The 19,227-nt window shown below is 48.2% G+C and overlaps 1 protein-coding gene across 1 annotated transcript in view; it reads left to right on the plus strand.

The window, feature by feature from the left end:
• Positions 1-14,980: 14,980 nt before the first annotated feature.
• Positions 14,981-19,227, plus strand: part of LOC141176223 (uncharacterized) — a 45,809-nt gene continuing 41,562 nt past the window's right edge. The window contains exon 1 of the mRNA XM_073660208.1: positions 14,981-15,067. The gene's annotated coding sequence lies outside the window, so the exon portion shown is untranslated. The remainder of the gene's footprint in view (positions 15,068-19,227) is intronic.

Here is a 19,227-nt window from a genome sequence, read left to right on the forward strand (position 1 = left end):
GGTGAATGTGGCCAGGGACGGTACGGAGCCAGTCCACAACTTTTTTTGCTAAGAGTTGTATTTAGCTCGGTGAAAGGACTGGCATAGAGGGAAACCGTATCTACCCTGCGTGTCATTTCTCCCAGAAAATCCTGTAATTGAGCTTGTTGCAGAAGCAATGGCAGCCCATCCAACATCAACTCGCACTTGTCAATGGTGCTTTGACACACACACATCTTTCTTTGCGCATTTAATTTCTTTAATACAGAGTTGGAAAATGGCCTGATCCGTAATGCGTTTTGAGAAATAACATGCATAAGCATGGCCGATCCGCATTAAAAAAGCAGCCATAGAGTGTCCAGGAACCTTCCCCCACACTTTTCTTAGCCAGGGCTGCTTTTCGGCAGGGTTGGACGGGCCCACCAGAGAACCGGAGACTCCTCCGGCGGGCCCTGGCTTCTCCTTCAGGAGAGTTCATAGTGCCGAGGTGAGGCCATGATGAAGATAGAGGCCATCATCTGCTTAGTTTTCTGTTACTTGGAATGCAATTGCAAGTATGCAGCCAGCCACCCACCCACCCACAGGCCGCAACACTAAACTGACAGATTTCTGGGTAGCTCTTTGCACTTGAAATATGGCCTTTTAAGCTTGTGGAGGTGGAAGCTTTTCACAACCTCATGCAGGCTGCGGCCGGGTGTCCATACTGGGTCCCCAGCTGCCAGCATTTTTCCCGGCATCGCCTTCGCCTTCCACAAGCTCGGGTCCCACAACATTACCCATGCCCTACCCAGTGCACTTACTAAGAAGGACTGCCTAACCACAAACACGTGGACTGGTGAATGTGGCCAGGGACGGTACGGAGCCAGTTCACAACTTTTTTTGATAAGAGTTGTATTTAGCTCAGTGAAAGGACTGGCATAGAGGGAAACCGTATCTACCCTGCGTGTCATTTCTCCCAGGAAGTCCTCTAAAGCTGCTTGCACTTGAAATGTGGCCTGAACATTACTGCTGGTACTTTTCTGTGGGAATTTTCTTGCCTCCTACCAGCCTGGAATATTTCCAGCAAACTATGGTACAACACTATGGTATTAACACTGCCCCCAGTACCAGTAACGAAGCCATCCTCAATTTACTTCTCTGGAATTTTATTTGGTAGACTGAGTGGCTGCCCAAATACATTTTCTCACAAAGGAGCTGATGATAGAGTGGCAGTAGGTTCAAGTTTCTCCAGCCTGTTAGATATTAGAGGGTGAACGGCAGCACATTGGATCAGTGGTTAGCACTGAAGTCTTGCAGCACTGGGATCCTGGGTTCAAATCCCAGCAAGGACAACATCTGCAAGAAATTTGTATGTTTTCCCCATGTTTGCATGTGTTTCCTCCTCAGTAAAAATAGTGTCCTGGAATCTTCCCACACACTTTTCTTAGCCAGGACTGCTTCTCGGCAGGGTTGGACAGTCCCACCAGAGAATTCTCTGGTGTGCCTTGGCTTCTACCTCAGGAGAGTTCATGATAGCGCTAACTTTGCAGCTGCTATGGGGCTCTTGAGCGGGTGAGAAAGGTTAGCTCTCAGAAACAAATCCTCTGGTGGGCACAATGTTTTTCAATCTGAAACAGCTTCTCAGTGGGAGTTGTATTTCACCACAGCCATATTCTTTAGCTCTGTGAAAGGACTGGCATAGACGGAAACCTTATCTACCCCGGTTGTCATTTCTCCGTCACCAGGTTCCGCCCATTGTAACACACGACCATGCCTGGCTGTATGTTCAGCGGTGAGAGACACAGATCAAGCTGCTGTGTTACAGCTTTCAACAACTATGCAGCGCTGGGCGGTTTGTCAATTAAGCATTAAGCATGTTATCTTCAGCACAGCCTGTTGCTGTTTGGCCAAGGCAGTGCTGCAGTGCTGTCAGCTTGTGACTGATGTGGTCATTTCGGAGATGGAGGAGGAGGTGCATGAGCTGAACAATGTGATTACATTGAGGTTAAATTGGTGATGCTGTTTTTTATACTAAAGAAAGATCCTATTGTTATGTTTTTTTATGTTATTTTTTATGACAAATGCATTCACCGGGAAATGTCATTTTAAATTTTACAACCTCATCTGGCAATGTGGTGTCATCAGACACATCCTGTTTTATTTATGATGGAGGGACTCTGAAAGTCATAAAGCCTATTTTTATAGGGACATCAGACGGCCCTTACTTTTCTTAAAAGGCCAGCAGTCGGCCCTAGCTATTGTTAGAGAGCCATCAGAGGGCTATGCTTTGTTGTTCCCATTATTAACAAGTGGGTCTCCTATACTGTTATTGCGCATCCAGTGACTGCAAGGGTTGTCAAAAATTTGGACGCAACCTAATACCCCTTTGAAGAGACATAGAGGAGGGTCTCAGTAAAAAAAATGTTCCCATTATAAAGGAGCGGGTCTTCTATAGTGTTTATGCCCATGCTGTGACTGCAAGGGTGGCCAAAATTTTTGAAAAAAAACACTAACAATTTAAAGACACAAAGAGCAGGGCTACAGTAACAAGGTACGACATGCTCCCATTTGAAAGGACAGGGTCTGCTATACAGTTATAGGGTATGCAGTGAGTCCAACAGCTGACCAATTTTAGGAAAAAACCCACTAAGAATTTAAAGACATAAAGAGCAGGGCCACAGTAACGACAAATTCCCATTAGAAATGATAGGGTCGGCTATACTGTTATAGGGTATGCAGTGAGTCCAACGGCTGACAGATTTTAGGAAAAACCCCACTAAGAATTTAAGGACACACAGAGCAGGGCCACAGTAACAAGGTACGACATGTTCCCATTAGAAAGGAGAGGGTCTGCTATACAGTTATAGGGTATGCAGTGAGTCCAACGGCTGACCAAGTTTAGGAAAAAACCCACTAAGAATTTAAAGACACATAGACCAGGCCACAGTAATGACAAATTCCCATTAGAAATGAAAGAGTCTCCCATAGTGTTGGACTATGCAGTGAATGCAAGGGCTGCCAAAAATTTGGAGACACTCCAATGCCCCTTGGAAGAGACGTGGAGGAGGGCCTCATAAAAAAATGTTCCCATTAGAAAGGAGCGGGCCTCCTATACTTGTAATGCCCATGCACTAAGTGTATGGGCTGACAAACATTTACTCCTGGGGGGTATAGATGAACATACTATATAAAAAAAAAATTTCGGGCATCATAAACACCCTTTAAAAAAATTATGTGGGTGTTGCATCACAGACCACAGTCACCCTGGTGATATGGTGGTGGAGGATGAGGAGAAGGAGGAGGACAAGAGCAAATAGCCCAAATCAGGAAGCGTATACCCATGTCTGGGTGTGAAAAGGTGCATGGGAATACACCTCCCAAGAAAAGACACTGGATTTGAGTTTATGTTACGCTGCTATCATTCAGTGGTGTTGAGAAGTCTGGCCCAATCCAGCCCTTGTTCATTTTTATAAGAGTCAGTCTGTCAGCATTTTCAGTTGACAGGCGGATGCGCTTATCAGTTATAATTCCACCAGTGGCACTAAAAATCCTGCTCTGATAAAAAGCTGGCGGCAGGGCAGGCCAGGACCTCCAAGGCATAGAGTTCATTCCACGTATCCACCTTGGATACCCAATAATTATAAGGCACAGAAGAATCACGGAGGACTTTGGTACGGTCGGCAAGGTACTCCCTCAGCATCTTCCCAAACTTTGCACTCCTTGTGAGAGTACCCCGCGCCTCAGGGCCTGTGTGATGAGAGGGGCTGAGAAAACTCTCCCAGAACTTTGACAGTGTTCCCCTGCCTCTGCTGGATTGAAGTTGTGTCTCTCTCTTCTGTACTTCTTGGTTGTCCAACGAATTGTGCCCTCTGCCGCCAGCGTTTTCAGATGGGAATTTTTTTAATAGTTCCGCAACAAGGGCCTTCTGGTACAGCCCCATTTTTGTAGACCTTTCTGCCTCAGGAATAAGAGATATAAAGTTCTCCTTGAAGCGTGGGTCTAGAAGTGTCACCAACCAGTAATGACTGTCACCCAAAATTTTGAGAACGCTTGGGTCATGGGAAAGGCAGCATAACATAAACTCAGCCATGCGTGCCAGACTACTAACAGGCAAGACTTCCGTGTCCTCACCAAGAGGATGACTGACCATGCTCTCCTCCTCTCTGTCCTCTGGCCATCCACGCTGAACAGATGGTATGACAGCTGTGCAGGTAGTACCGTCTATAGCGCATGAAACTAGCTCTTGTCCTTCCTCCTCCTCCTCTTCCTCATTGTCACCCAATCCACGTTGGGATGAGATGAGGCTTGGCTGTGTGTAATCACCCTGTATGGTTAATTGCTCCATCTTATCGTGCTCCGCCTGCAATGCATCATCTTTGATTGTGAGCAGACAGCGTTTCAGAAGACAGAGAAGCGGGATGGTGACGCTAATTATGGCGTCATTGCCGCTCACCATCTTGGTGGAGTCCTCAAAGTTTTGGAGGATGGTACATATGTCTGACATCCACGTCCACTACTGAGGTCTTATGTGTGGAGTCTGAACTGAATACTGATAGCCTTTTTGATGCTGGTACTCAACAACTGCCCTCTTCTGCTCACAAATCCTTCCCAACATCTGCAATGTAGAGTTCCAACGTGTGGGGACATCACACAACAGTCTGTAAGCCAGAAGCTGCAAACGCTGCTGAAACACTGCAAGGGCGGCGGAAGCTGTAGCTGACTTTCTAAAATGGGCACACAGGCGGCATACTTTAACAAGCAGATCCGGCTGCTCCGGGTAGGATTTGAGTAACCACTGAACCACAAGGTTAAGCACATGGGCCAGGCATGGTACGTGTGTGAGCTTGCCTCGCCTCAGAGCCGCCACCAGGTTCCGGCCATTGTCACACACGACCATGCCTGGCTGTAGGTTCAGCGGTTTGAGCCACAGATCTGCCTGCTCTTTCAGAGCTGTCCATAACTCTTCAGCATTGTGTGTTTTTTTACCTAAGCATATTAGCTTCAGCACAGCCTGTTGTCACTTGGCCGAGGCAGTGCTGCAGTGCTTCCAGCTTGTGACTGATGTGGTCATTTCGAAGATGGAGGCTGAGGAGGAGGAGGAGGCTGAGGAGCATGAGGTTCAGGAGCTGTAGACCGTGGGGGCAACCCTGATTGACCTAGGGCCTGCAATCCTTGGCGTCGGGAGGACGTATTCCGTCCCAAGGTCCGACTGGGTCCCGGCTTCCACTATGTTAACCCAGTGTGCCATCAGCGAGATGTACCGTCCCTGCCCACAAGCACTTGTCCACGTGTCTGTGGTTAGGTGGATTTTACCGGTAACTGCGTTGTTGAGGGCACGGCTAATGTTTTGGGACACGTGCTTGTGTAATGCGGGGACGGCACACTGGGAGAAATAGTGGCGGCTGGGGACAGAGTACCGAGGGACGGCCGCCGCCATCAGGTTGCGGAATGCTTCTGTCTCCACAAGCCTAAAAGGCAACATTTCGAGCCAAGCAGTCGTGAATTGTGAGAATTTAGTAGTGTGACCTGTGGGACGTTGGCTGCATATTTGCGCTTGCATTCCAAGGACTGGAGTATGAACAACTGAACGCTGCGCTGGGACAAGGACATGGACGTGCTTCCTGATGCTGCTACTTGAGAGTGTGCAATGACAGGTGCAGGGCAGGAGGCATCTTTGCATGCATTATGGACAGGGGATTGACTTGCATGCACAACAGCAGAAGAAGCAATGGTGCCATCTGTAGACACTGTTCCTGGACCCTGGTGTTCGGCCCACAAAGTCGAGTATTTTGCTGCCATGTGCCTGATCATGCTGGTGGTGGTCAGGCTGGTCGTTTTGCCACCCCTGCTGATGCTGGTCTGGCTCATGATGCAAATGGCCTTTTTGGAGTTATCGGCAGAGTCTTTAAAAAACAACCAGACTCGGGAAGACCTAACAGTTGTAGTGGCAACTTCCTTCGTGTTGGTGTTACGGGAAACGGTAGCCTGCCTTCTGTCTGCGGCCACCACACTGCTTCTTCCTGCCTGTTGGGGTGCTCTGCCTCCCTCCCCCTGTGTGCTGCTGTCCTTGCTCTGCATGTCCTCCTGCCAGGTTGGGTCAGTTACTATATCATCCACCACCTCGTCTCCCACTTCTGCACCCTGGTACTATTCCTGACTTTCTGCCAATTGTGTCTCATCATCGTCCACCTCTTGTGACAGTTTCCCACCGTCGCCTTCGTGTGACCGTGGCTGCTCAAATATTTGGGCATCGCTACACGTGATCTCCTCTTGCCCCGCTTCAAGTGGACCGGGCGAGAGGCCCGAATCTATAAATGGAAAAGTGAACAGCTCTTCAGATTGTCCAAGTGTGGGATCAGTTGTCTCTGGGTATTCGGCATGGTGGGAGGAAGGAGGATCAGGGTGAGGAATATGAGGTCCAGACTCATGGCTACTGAGACTTGACCGTGTGGAAGACAGGGTGGTGGTGGTGGTGGCTAAGTGACTGGAAGCATTATCCGCTATCCAACCAACAACCTTTTGACACTGATCTGGGTTCAATAGTGGTGTGCTGCGGTCCCCTAGAAATTGGGACAGGAAGGTCAGGCGAGAAGATGTGGGTGTTTGTTGTGGCACAATTTCGGCTTGCCCACGGCCTTGTCCTCGGCCTCTGCATGTACCATTACCATTACGTCTAGTTCCCCGTCCCTTGCCACGTGCCTTGCCCATTTTAAATGGAGGATAGTATCTTCCACGCTCACTACAAATGACTGAGTTTGAAGCGAAGTTATATGTGATCGGTGTGATGGAGAAAACAGAGTTTTAAATACCTGGCCTGTAGGTAAGTAGTGTGAACAGCAAACTGCTGTGAATTGCTTCACTGACACACTGAAAAAATGGAGGCCAGAAATGGCAGTATTTTCTGACAACGTATATGTGATCCGTGTGACGGAGAAAACACAGTTTTAAATAGCTGGATTTCTAGCGCTCTAATATGGAAAGGACCTGGCTGTATTCTGCAGTGCCAACAAGCAAATGGCGCCGAAAAACGGTGTTCTCTGGATTGCTTTATAAGCAAATAATGAGGATTAAGATCCAAAGAAAAGTATTCCTGGCCCCTGAGACCTGGGCCTTTGTATAGAAATATCTAACAGCAGCAGAAGGCAGAATTGGAATGGAGCCTCTTGTGCTATATGCACTGCAGTCTGCTATATACACTGCCTGCCTGCCTATATACACTGCCTGCCTGATATCTCTGCAGATGGATTAGTCCTCAGAAGAACTGTTTGTTAGGATGGATATGTGTAATGCGCTGTTTTTCTCCCTACACTACCTAATGCACGATCAAATCTCTCCCTAACGCAGCAGCAGCTCTCCCTACACTGTCTGATCCGGAGTGACTGTGATGAGCATGGCGGCGCCAGGTCAGATATAGACCTGATGACGCTGTGCGGCCAGCCAATCACTGTAATGCCCACAACCAACATGGCTATGGCATTACAGTGCATGGCAGGCAATCCCTGCATGTTCATTGGCTCTGTAAAGAGCGCCAAACATGCAGGGAGGGGACCCGACTTCCTGCCCGACCAACCCGGAAATACTCGCTGAGCGCAGAGCATCTCGAGCAGTGAGATACTCGGGCAAGCACCGAGCAGTAGCGAGCATGCTCGCTCATCACTAGTTGTCATTAAGATTTAAAAAGAGAAAACACAGAAATGTGACAGTAAATGGCTTCACCCAACCAATAACCATGAGTGGAGAAAAAGTGTTTTTGTTATCATTCATTTTCTCTGAAACAAGGCCAAGAAAGGAAAAATTCTGCCGGGGTATGTAAACTTTTGAGAACTGTATATGCGCCAGCCCCAGTGTCTCCTATTCTATATACTCCAGCCCCAGTGTCTCCTATTCTATATACTCCAGCTTCTTCTGTGATGTATATGCTCTAGCCCCAATGTATCCTGTGATGAATATACGCCAGCCCCAGTGTCTCCTATTCTATATACTCCAGCTCCAGTGTCTTCTGTGACGTAGCTAATATAGCCCTAATGTCTCTTATGCAGAGGCGTCGCATGATAAAGCAGTGAGACACAAGCTCCCTGCCCTATCACTATCTCTTTCATATGCCACAGATCGCCATAGGCCTGTGGTTAACGAGATGTCAGCATACTCACGCAGGTGGCTCGGTGACATCATTGCATCGCTCTGCTCTGCTGTCCCGCCATGGAAGAGGAGACAGAGGCCGTGATGTAGGGAATCAGGATTAAGTGAGAATAAACTTTATTTTTTTAAATGATCGGGCAGTGGAGCCATCCTACTATATATCTGGAGTAGTGGGTCCATCATACTACATATGGAGTAGTGGGGCCATTATACTATAAGTATGTGGGGCAGTGGGAACATCATAGTATATACAGGTGCATCTCACTAAATTAGAATATCTTCAAAAAGTTAATTTATTCCAGTTCTTCAATACTGTTTCAGTATGCTCCACAATCATGAGGAAGACTGCTGACTTGACAGATGTCCAGAAGGCAGTCATTGACACACTCCACAAGGTCCTAGAGTTCCAATTTTCATTTGGAAATCAAGGTCCCAGAGTCTGGAGGAAGAGTGGAGAGTCCACAATCCAAGCTGCTTGAGGTCTAGTGTGAAGGCTCCACAATCAGTGATGGTTTGGGGGGCCATGTCATCTGCTGGTGTAGGTCCACTGTGTTTTATCAAGACCAAAGTCAGCACAGCCGGCTACCAGGATATTTTACAGCACTTCATGCTTCCCTCTGCCGACAAGCTTTTTGGAGATGGAAATGTCATTCTCCAGCAGGACTTGGCCCCTGTCCACACGGCCAAAAGTACCAATACCTGGTTTACACATAACAGTATCACTGTGCTTGATTGGCAGCAAACTCGCCTGACCTTAACCCCATAGAGAATCTATTATAGAGAATCTATGGGGTATTGTCAAGAGAAAGATGAGAGACACCAGACCCAACAATGCAGATGAGCTGAAAGACAGCTTTTGTATTGAAGAACTGAAATAAATTAACTTTTTGATGATATTCTAATTTAGTGAGATGCACCTGTATATGGAGCAGTGGGACCATCATGCTATATATATGGAGGAGTGGGGGCATCCTACTAAATATAGAGCAGTGTGTGTGTGTCACCCCAGGCCTGGATGCCACAAACAATAATCTGTTTCTGAAAGCAGGAGGGAGGTCCCCTGGTTAGGGACAATTAGCGCACAGCACCTCCTGTCCCAGGCCAGCAGGGGGAGCTGGCTGCCCCTATAAAAGCTGGAACTGGGGGCAGGGTTAGAGAAAACTGGATGACCTAGCTCAGGAGTGAGACTAGTCCCAGAGAAGGAGGGACAGTTCAGCTGTAGCTGAGGAGTCCGTGAGGCAGAGGAGAAACTGCAAGCCAGGGACAGAGGCGACGAGAGCCGATCCTGGCAGAGAACCAATCTACCGGACATTGGGGTCCGAGGCTGTCAGGGTTACAAGCCCAGCAGCAGAGAACCAACCTGCGAGGGATTTCAGGTCCCTTGGCCTAAGAAGCCTGGAGGCTCCGCCACACAGAGGGACCAGTACATCGAGGAGCAAGCAACAGGTACCCAAGGCCTGAGTCGCAAGCCATACAGGAGAGAAGTACACGGCCAGTTCAGGGACGTGGGCTATTACACCACGAAAAGGGGGATAGTCAGAAAGAGCATAGAGAGAACGATAGGCCTACACACTCACCCTGACCAGTGGGGCTCGCCCGAATGCTCTCAGACACCCAGGCCCATTCCTAACCGGTACTGTTGGGTCATTAATAATATCTATAATAAAACCCTGAACTGTTTGAAGCGGACTCTGAACTCTTACTATTGCGACCTGCACTATCACCCCAAACATCCACCTAGACTGCCCTGAGGCTACACTCTTCCCGTGGGGAGTTATCCTACCCCTGTGCTGCACACCAACACCAGCCTCAGCGGTCTGCCTTGCAGCGGCGGTTATCTCCAACCGTAATCCACGGGTGGCGTAGTCGGACATTCAAAACACTGATAAATAGACTGCCACCATTTGGTCTGACCACCCTGAGCCACGGGATCGGGTTGCCACTACTACCCCCATCAGCACCGTACACTAGAAGGCCCGGTTCCGGGTACCCCATGGCCCAGGGGGCGAGTCAGCTTTGGCATAGTCGGCAGAATTGTGACCAACCCGCCACAAACGGGTATTCTGTGCCTGGAAAAGACTCTATACATATCTGAGTGAAGTTTCCCGCCATTCGGGGCCATTTCCCGCCAATCGGAGCCGTTTCCCGCCATCGGGCGCCATCTTCGGGACGCCGCGCGGGAAGAAGAGGGGCGTGGATGTCCAAAAACGCGCGAGACCTGAAGCCCTGCCCTACGCTGAGACGCTGCGCAAGGTCCTGGAAGGAGATCCAGCGGATGCCGACGTCATCACCGAGCAACGCAAGGTCCTCGCCCAGAGCATCGCGAGCGGAGCCGCGGCCTACAGAAGAGGATCGCCAGAAGGTAGGCCACGGTTAACTAGGGGGGAGGAAGATGTCGGACGCGGAGGGACCCTCTACCACCAGCGTAGCCGCTGCAGCTGTGATGCCGTTTTCCATGCCCTATATTCATAGGCGGATTATAATGAGGGCAATCCGGGCGACCGCCCAGGGCCCCGAGCCTGCAGGGGGCCCGCGGCTCCAGGCGGGGTGTCTAATGCCGGATTGCCCTCATTATATGTGCAGGCCGCCGCGGCACATAGCGGTAGCAGTGGCGGGAGGGGGGGGCCCGGACTGCTCCCCTAGCAGCGGCCGCCGCTACTTCTTCATCGGCCGGGCCAGCACTGCAGCAGTTAACTTCCCTGTGCTGGCCCGGCCGCGTCACTGCTAGGAGACACGGCCCTGTGCGCGGCTGTGTCTCCTAGCTGTGACGTCACGCAGTGCGCCCCGGCCTGCAGTGCTGCACCGGAAAAGAGAGAGAGCAGGCAGGAGGAATTGAGCCGGGGGATGGTGAGTGTGTGTGTGTGTGGGCAGATGTGTGTGTGGGCAGGTGTGTGTGTGTTTGTGGGCAGGTGTCTGTGGGGGAAGGTGTCTGTGTGGGCAGGTGTGTGTGTGTGTGTGTATATATGTGTGTGTGTATATGTGTGTGTGTGTGTGTGGCGGGGGGGGGGGGTGCAGAAATTCAATGAACAACTCAGGTAGCTAACAACTTTTATCTTGTATTTCTCTGCAGGATGTTTTGCTGATCTAACCATGGCCTCTACATCTCGCAGAAGACAGTGCTCAAATGATCCAAATATTTTTTGTTACATCTGTGGAAACTTTACTGTGAAGACTCAGAGGCGCAACATTACTGACTTTGTTAAGAGGGTGTATTTTGGGAACTTCAAAGTAAAACTTGGAGACCAAGACAAGCATTGGGCTCCTCACAAAGTGTGTAAAACCTGTATTGAGAGCTTGAGATCATGGTCTCAAGGAAAGAATGCTAAACTTCAGTTTGGAGTTCCTATGGTTTGGAGAGAACCAAGCAATCATTTAGAAGACTGCTATTTCTGCCTTGTTGATGTAAAAGGTTTCAATAAGAAAAACAAGCAATATTTGCAATACCCAAGTATGTCTTCAGCTATTCGACCAGTTGCCCATAGTGAAGACATACTTGTTCCAAAATTTACTGCGCTTCCAGAAAACGTTGACACAGATCGCTCCTCACATTGTTATACTGATGAAGAAGACAGTCCAGATATTTTTCAGCCATGTGATGAAGATTGTGACAAACCAATTCTGTTTACTCAGTCTGCTTTGAATGATCTGGTTAGAGATCTTTATCTACCAAAAGAGTCTGCTGAACTATTGGCTTCAAGACTACAAGAGAATCGAATGTTGAAACCTGGTACAAGTGTCTCATTTTATCGCAACAGGGAAGCAGAACTGCGGAAGTCCTTCCATTCAGATGGCCAGCTTGTCTATTGTACTGATGTTGAAGGGCTACTTCTCTTTATGGGACTTCCAGCATATGATTCAAGGGATTGGAGGCTTTTTATTGATAGTTCCAAAAGAAGTTTAAAATGTGTTCTGTTACACAATGGAAATAAGTACGGCTCTGTACCAATAGGTCATTCTGTAAAACGTAAAGAAGAATATAAAAACATCAAGATTATTCTAGAAAGGTTACAATATAATGTTCATGGGTGGTTAATTTGTGTTGATTTGGAAATGGTTAACTTTCTTTTGGGTCTGCAAGGAGGGTACACAAAACACCCTTGTTTTTTTGTGCTACTGGGACAGTAGAGCTACAGCAGAGCATTGGGTGAAAACTGAATGGCCTCAGCGACAGAGTTTGGCATCTGGCGATAAGCATGTCATCCATGATCCTCTAGTGGATAGGAAGAACATTGTCTTTCCTCCCTTGCACATAAAACTTGGATTGATGAAGCAGTTTGTCAAAGCTCTCAATCACAGTGGAGAATGCTTTAACTATATACGTTCAAGTTTTCCTGGTCTTAGTGAAGAGAAGAATAAGGCTGGAATATTTGATGGACCTCAAATAAGAACACTTATGAGAGACCCAAATTTTATCACATCAATGAATGAGACAGAAGAAAGAGCTTGGAACGCATTTTGTAATGTGGTGCAGAATTTTCTAGGGAATAAGAAAGCAGACAACTATGAAGAGATTGTGGAAGAGCTACTAATGAGTCTGCGAAATCTTGGATGTAGAATGAGTATCAAGATTCACTATTTACACAGCCATTTGGACTTTTTTCCAGAGAAGCTTGGGGATGTGAGCGAGGAACAAGGTGAGCGTTTTCATCAGGACATTAAAACAATGGAAGAACGGTATCAAGGCCGGTGGGACTCACATATGATGGCTGACTATTGCTGGAGCTTGATGAGAGACAACCCAGAAGCTGTACATCACAGATCAGCCAAGATAGAAAGTTCAAATAACTGCCATTTGCCATTCATCTGTGTGCCATATATATGTGTTTTTATATTTTGTAGCTTCATTCTGTAAGTATATTTGATTTGCTGTACATAGACTTTGTAATCTTTGTTATTCCTTGATTAAAAATATACAAAATGTAGTACCAAAAATCACGTGTTTTTATCAAAAAACATTCAATAGGAGTAATTTTCATCAAAAATTGAAAATATCTCGAAATCCTGATGTGATAGCCAAAAACGGAGTTCGTATTCGTAATCAGCAGCCAAAATTGACTTAAAATAGGTTTTAAAACCTTTTGCCAGAAAAATTGCGTTGACCAGTGAATCAGTTATTTTTTTTATTACATTTTTTAAAGGGAAATTACAATAAAATGTCCCCAATCCCTTTTTCCCTTCTCCCAATCCATAATGCTGGGGTAAGATTATCTCTACAAAGACCCCTGTACAGGAATATTAGGGCTCCAGCGACATCACATCTATTATACAGAGAATAGCGCTATCTCCATAGCTCTGTACACAAGGACATAGAGACCAAAGTCCTCATATTCAGGCAGCTTCTATTTTACTCCAACCCTCTTTATAAGAACAAGATCAGAGTCTCATTATACCGAGCAGAGAAGCTCCAGGGACAAAGACCCCGTCTGCTCCTAACACGCTGGGGGGTCCGGAGTATCCAGCCACGGGGCCCGGATTCTCTCATTTGTGGCCCCAGCGTTTCTTGTAGAATAAATCCCTTTCTCATCCAGTCCTGTAGTAATGACTTTGTTATCAGGTTTTGTAGGAGGGTTCGTCTGACTCCATCTTATGTTATCAATATCTGTGCGAGAAACCAGAGACGTCCGAGTGCAGTTTTACCGAGTGTCCAGTGTCAGTTCTTCTACATCTGATAAAGAGCCGCGGTGTCTCCCACCGAACCTAGGAGTATACAGCTGTATACAGCGTACACACACGGCACTGTACACACACGGCTCCGTACACACACGGCTCCACTCCATACACACGGCTCCGCTCCATACATACCCGGCTCTGTACACACACGGCTCTGTACACACACAGCTCCGCTCCGTACACACACGGCTCTGCTCCGTACACCTCGTACACACACGACTCCATATACACACGGCTCAGCACACACGCGGCTCCGCTCCGTACACCTCGTACACACACGGCTCTGCTCCGTACGCCTCGTACACACACGGCTCTGCTCCATACGCCTCGTAAACACACGCGGCTCTGCTCCGTACGCCTCGTAAACACACGCGGCTCCGCTCCGTACGCCTCGTACACGCGCGGCTCAGCTCCGTACACCTCGTACACACGCGGCTCTGCTCCGTACACCTCGTACACACGCGGCTCTGCTCCGTACACCTCGTACACACGCGGCTCCGCTCCGTACACCTCGTACACACGCGGCTCTGCTCCGTACACCTGGTACACACACGGCTCAGCTCCGTACACCTCGTACACACGCGGCTCTGCTCCGTACACCTCGTACACACGCGGCTCTGCTCCGTACACCTCGTACACACGCGGCTCCGCTCCGTACACCTCGTACACACGCGGCTCTGCTCCGTACACCTCGTACACACGCGGCTCTGCTCCGTACACCTCGTACACACGCGGCTCTGCTCAGTACACCTCGTACACATGCGGCTCTGCTCCGTACACCTCGTACACACACGGCTCCGCTCCGTACACCTCGTACACACACGGCTCCGCTCCGTACACCTCGTACACACACGGCTCCGCTCCGTACACCTCGTACACACGCGGCTCTGCTCCGTACACCTCGTACACACGCGGCTCCGCTCCGTACACCTCGTACACACGCGGCTCTGCTCCGTACACCTCGTACACACACGGCTCTGCTCCGTACACCTCGTACACACGCGGCTCTGCTCCGTACACCTCGTACACACGCGGCTCTGCTCCGTACACCTCGTACACACGCGGCTCTGCTCCGTACACCTCGTACACACTCTGCTCTGCTACATCCACACTGTAAACCCCTCCTGACCCCACACATAAACTTCAGCTCATCCAGCACCATGACAACCAGCACAGCAGAGTCCTGCATCCACTGAGGCCCCTGATCATGTGACCCCTGACTCCTCCCCTCCTGTGACCTCATCACAGCTCCTGTGCGCACAGAGCAGCCATATATGTGGTGGCGGCTCTGCAGGTGGAGGTATGTGGAGACCCCCATTACTGGGCGCAGGGGGCATTAACCCCTTCAGCACGGAGACTCTTTTGGGGTCTTGTGTTGCCCCTTTATAAGAATCATAAGGTTTTTGTTCTGTTTCCTGTAATAGATACATACGACCCAACTATGGAGACAGGAAGGGAGGAAACGTATTGTTCTCATAGTACAGGACCCCTTTACTGCCCCACAATGTAATGCCCCTTATGCAGGATGTATGATGCCCCCACACAGTGTAATGCCCCTATTATGCCCCTTATGCAGGATGTATGATGCCCCCACAGTGTAATGCCCCCATTATGCCCCTTATGCAGGATGTATGATGCCCCCACACAGTGTAATGCCTCCATTATGCCCCTTATGCAGGATGTATGATGCCCCCACACAGTGTAATGCCCCCATTATGCCCCTTATGCAGGATAGAGCCTAGAGAAAATGGAGTAGGACACCCAAACAATCAGAAACAAGGAAAAACATTTCAATTTAAAAACACTTTTATTAGATAGAAAAATTAAAAGAGTTTCCTTTTCAATATATATATGTGACACTAATAGAAAGAGGTCATACAGGGTAAGAGAAACACACATAGCAGTTACGGCAACTCGTTTGTGGGTCCCCCGGGAGAATAATGCAAAAAAACCCTGTCAAAGGGTACAAGATAGCATAGTGTGTATGCAATGTATACCATTATAGGGCGTAAGTAAGAGTTCAGAGTCAAAAAACAGGAGAAAAATGGCCACCACTCAGATAAGAGAAATAATGGCCAGGATACAGAGACAATGCATAGTATAGGACTCACCCATGGGGACTAGGGTAACCACGTGGCCATACTGCAGCCCCGACGCGCGTTTCGCGTGGCTTCCTCGGGGGGCTGTGGTTGTGGATGGGGTGGGCACCTTTAAATATACCTCAGGATGCAGCGCTGATTAGTGCAGCGCATGTGGAGCGACAACATCCCCCCATACCGCGTCACGTCCGGCCAATTTCCCGGGGAAGCGCGGGCAGCGACATACTAAAATGACGTCACCGCCCACACCTCCCACGTACGGAAGCCCGACGGGACGCGGCCAAGGGAGGGCGGCGCTGCACATGCGCGGCTCAGCCGCCGCCATGGCGGGTGAGGGCAAAGAAAAGGGCAAAAAACATACATTGTTGCGAGTTGGATGTGGGACAAGATATGGACACGGTGAGTGTCCCATTCATGCCTAAATAGCACAATAATATCACCATAAGTATGCATCAGTGTGAATAAAACAGGGAGCATATTTGCCCATACATAGCGCAGCAGTGGTTATCACATTTACACAGAACGACAGGGACAGGCAAGTTTAAATGTATAGTGTAGTATATATTGCCAAATTGAAGGCATGTGGAGAGTCCAGTAGTTGCACAGTTGTCACCATTCACGGGAATCGTGTCATCAAGAGCCGGGGTGCATGATAAGTAACAATAAATTGGCTCCTAAAAATTATTTGTAACGATGAATATTCATAAGCACTATAGGTGCCCATCCCACATTCGTCCGAAACTCATCCTAAATAGTGCGGAGGTATAGATGGTGGTGCCTAAATATGAAGAAATGATAAAGAGAACAGAAAAATAAATAAAAAAATAGAAACATATATAATACTAAAATGAAAATCCACATTTAAAAACGAAGGAGAGGAGAACTCACAAGAATGAAGAGAAACTGTTGTATTCATTGAGACCGCCAGGGGTCACCGTATCCAAAATCGCAATCCAGCGGCACTCCAACTGCGCCAAGATGCGTTTGTAATCGCCTCCCCTAGTACCCAAATGTACCATATCGATACCAATAAACTTAAGGAGGGAGGGGTCGCAGTTATGGCGCAGTCTGAAGTGCCGCGGGACAGTCTTAAGTGTTGACACATCCAACACATCCTTTGCGGCCACCACATCCCTAACGTGTTCCCTAACACGAACCCGGAATTCACGAGACGTGAGTCCCACATAGTTCAAATTACATGGACAAGTGGCCATATAAATAACGTGTGTAGAACTGCAAGAGATGTGATGGGTGATTTTAAATTCCCTGCCATGATTGGTGGAAAAAGATTTAGCCCTAGTGATATTACGACAGGCCATGCATGATCCACAAGGATAACATCCCCATCGCGATTTAGTTATCCCAAATGGGGTTGGCGTAGGGACCACATAGTGGCTCCTGACTAGTGAGTCCTTCAAACTTTTTCCTCTTCTGGCTGTCATTAAAGGTCTGTCAGGTAGGATCCTGCCAAGCACCGGTTCCGTTTTGAGGATGGACCAGTGCTTCTCAAGGATCCCCCGAATGGTCTGCCAGTGGCTGTTATACGTTGATATAAATCTTAATGGAGGATCTCTTTCATACGATCTACCAACACTAGTCAAGAGGAGATCACGTGGGGTCCCCTTATCACGTCTGTAGCCTCTCTTAATGCTCCGTGCACTGTAGCCCCGTTCCTGAAATCTTTGGCACAGGTCCCGAGACTGAGACTCAAACGCCATATCGGTAGAACAAATGCGTTTGGTTCTAAGATACTGTCCAACAGGAATGGCCCGAATAGTAGCCGGTGTATGGGCTGATGTTGCATGCAAAAGTGCATTGACCGATGTTTTCTTACGAAACACGTCGGTCTGAAGTAGGCCATCCTGCTGGACAGTAATACCGATATCCAAAAAGTCTATGTGGGTAGAGTTCCATGTATACGTAAGTCTGATGTTCATTTGATTAATATTAAGAAAAGTAATGAAGTTGTGAAGCTCAGCCTCGGAACCCTGCCAAATAATAAAAATGTCGTCTATGTATCTATACCAGCACTGCGTATGGGAGGCGGCGCACGCGCCATCGCCGAGAACCTCCCTCTCTCAAAAACCGAGAAAGGGGTTGGCATAAGATGGCGCACATGCCGCACCCATCGCAGTGCCACGTTTCTGAAGAAAAAAACGGTCTTTAAATGTGAAAAAGTTGTGGGTAAGTATGAATTCCAGTAGTTCGAGGACCAGTGCACGAAGTGAGGCATCCAGACTGCTAGTCTCAAGAAAAAAACTTACTGCACGCAATCCATCTGTGTGGCCAATGCTGGTATATAATGATTCAACGTCAACAGCCACCAGCAGACTACCCGGATCAAGATATACACCATCAATTTTACCGAGGACATCTCCAGTGTCCCTGACATAGGAGGGCAACGTCTCCACAAGTGGATGTAAATAATGCTCAATAAATTTACAGATAGGGTCACATAGCCCTCCAATGCCAGAGACAATGGGACGTCCCGGTGGGTCCAAGAGATTTTTATGAACCTTAGGGAGTAGGTAGAACGTGGGAACTATTGGGTGTTTGGTACAAAGGCCATCAAAAACTTTTTTAGGGATAATGCCCTGTTCATATGCCCGCTCCAAAATGTCGAGAAGGTCGGCACTGAAGGATATCATGGGATTATTAGGTAAAGTATCATAGGACGCACGGTCCCTAAGGAGTTTGAAGGCCTCCTTTTCATACTTCACAACCGGCCAGATCACAACATTTCCCCCCTTGTCCGCAGGTTTAAAAACTACATCTTTAAAAGATTGTAGTTCTTTCAAAGCTTCTTTCTGTTGGATTGTAAGGTTGTGGTGTTTGGGTCCACCCGATAGGGCCCTAAGGTCCCTACTAACCAATTTATTAAATATCTCCACCTGTGGGCAGAGGGAGAAGGGGGGAAATGTGGTAGATCTGGCCAGAATAGAACACGGGAAAGTACCTGTGTTAACGGAGTTGCCCTCTCCCTCTAGCTCTTCCAGAGCCGATAGAGCCTCTCTCTCCAGGGTCGTGTCAGGATTCATATCAAACGTTGGTTTCATGTGTAATCTACGTAGAATTACTTTTCTAAGGAAAAGCTGTAAGTCCTTCAACACTGTGAAGAAATTATAACCGTTAGTCGGAACAAAAGTCAATCCCAAAGAGAGTACTTCAATCTGGCAGTCAGAAAGAGTGTGTGTGGACAAATTAATTACCTCTAATTTATTTGGTTTTGATTTTTTCTCCAGAGAGTGGGGGGGTGTCAATTTACGTTTTGAGTAGGTTTTACCCCTTAATTGTCCATGCTGTTTGTCATTCACAAATTTAGTGCCACCGACATTGGATTGATTACTTGTGGAGGTCCCTT

Source organism: Phyllobates terribilis, unplaced genomic scaffold, assembly GCF_046119375.1.
Source record: "Phyllobates terribilis strain yellow unplaced genomic scaffold, ASM4611937v1 Scaffold_17__1_contigs__length_24005725, whole genome shotgun sequence".
NCBI classification, from domain to species: domain Eukaryota; kingdom Metazoa; phylum Chordata; class Amphibia; order Anura; family Dendrobatidae; genus Phyllobates; species Phyllobates terribilis.